The 1,476-nt window shown below is 34.8% G+C and overlaps 1 non-coding gene across 1 annotated transcript; it reads right to left on the reverse strand.

Moving 5' to 3' along the window:
* Nucleotides 1-1,001: 1,001 nt before the first annotated feature.
* TRNAL-CAA (transfer RNA leucine (anticodon CAA)) lies at nucleotides 1,002-1,118 on the reverse strand. Its single transcript has 2 exons — nucleotides 1,081-1,118; nucleotides 1,002-1,046 (listed from the first exon to the last, which is right to left on the reverse strand). It is a non-coding gene; the product is annotated as a tRNA-Leu (tRNA).
* Between the last annotated feature and the right edge of the window lie 358 nt (nucleotides 1,119-1,476).

Below are 1,476 nucleotides of genomic sequence, written 5' to 3' on the forward strand. Positions count from 1 at the left end.
GTATAGTTTGGCCTGCCTTGGATATTCAAGAGAATCATAATATAATATGCTTTGTTCCTACATGCGCACATCATACAATAGCCAAGTTGGGCCGTATTTATCAGATGGTTGGTTCAATTAGTTTAGTTGCATCAGGATTCAATTTGATTTCATGGACGAGACTACATTCCATTATTTCCTAGAAGTAGTGAAGAGCATTTCAGCATCTTATGGATTTCCACCCCAGGGAGAACTAGAGCATAAACCAATATTGCTCCGGAGGGCCACGTAGATATTTCCTACAGTTCTAGGAAGTGATGAAAAGGTGTAATAGATATCACACTGAAGAGCTTCCAAAAGCTCCTCTTGGCTCTTGACAAAATTTATAGTGGAGTTCAAGATTCTGGCTCTTGGAAAAGGCTTAAGTAATATCCACCCAAGATCTAGTATACTAGAGAACCACACACAAGCTGCATGTGCAAGATAATGAAAAGAGTAGCCAATACGACATGGTTGACATAGCTATTAATTCATATCAACATGGATTTGGACCAGAAACACATTTCATGTTTGTTTTTATGTGGACAGAAACTGATATCAATACAAAGCTCCACCGCAGAATAACAACTTGAACTAGCAATTTTCTTTGACTTCAAGAAAGCTCAAACACCACTTAAAATTTTGCTATACAGAAGACACGCAATGCTGACATATGGAGAGCATTACCCATCTTCATGCAAAACTTTACTGATAGATATTTAGGGCATGTATGGAAAAGTTTCTTCTACCTAAAACATTTGCCGTCATTTGTTGTATATGGATTCCTTCCATTGCATTATTTAAGATACTTGTGCAAGCAGTGTTGGAAAAGTGAACGACATTAAACATTCATTTTTACCAACTAGATATAACACTGATAGCAGAATGGGAACGTAGTCCAGTACCTGGGAAGTGGCAATACTAGCAAAATGAAAAGTGAAGCGTTTATTGTTTGCTGTGATTGACAGTTGACTTAAAATCTGTGTCAGGAGTGGGATTCGAACCCACGCCCTCAGAGAGGACCAGAAAGCCCATAGCCCTTCTATCGGAAGGGAAGTTTACCTTGAGTCTGGCGCCTTAGACCACTCGGCCATCCTGACATGCAATTGCAAGCAGAAATTGCCATTTATATACTTTTTCCTTCTCTCCTTCCATAACTATTAAGAACTTGATTACACGCACATACGCATATATATATATATATATATATATATATATATATATATATATATATATTATATATATATATATGTACACATACATATATTGGTGCATATATATATATATATATATATATATATATATATATATATATATATATATATACACATACATACATACATACATACATACATATACATACACATACTCAGGTACACATACAAATATAAATGTATACGTATACATTTATACATATACATATGTATACGTATATGTATATATATACTCTTTCTCCCC

The sequence above is a fragment of the Penaeus vannamei genome, chromosome 26 (genome assembly GCF_042767895.1).
Source record: "Penaeus vannamei isolate JL-2024 chromosome 26, ASM4276789v1, whole genome shotgun sequence".
Classification (NCBI taxonomy): Eukaryota; Metazoa; Arthropoda; class Malacostraca; order Decapoda; family Penaeidae; genus Penaeus; species Penaeus vannamei.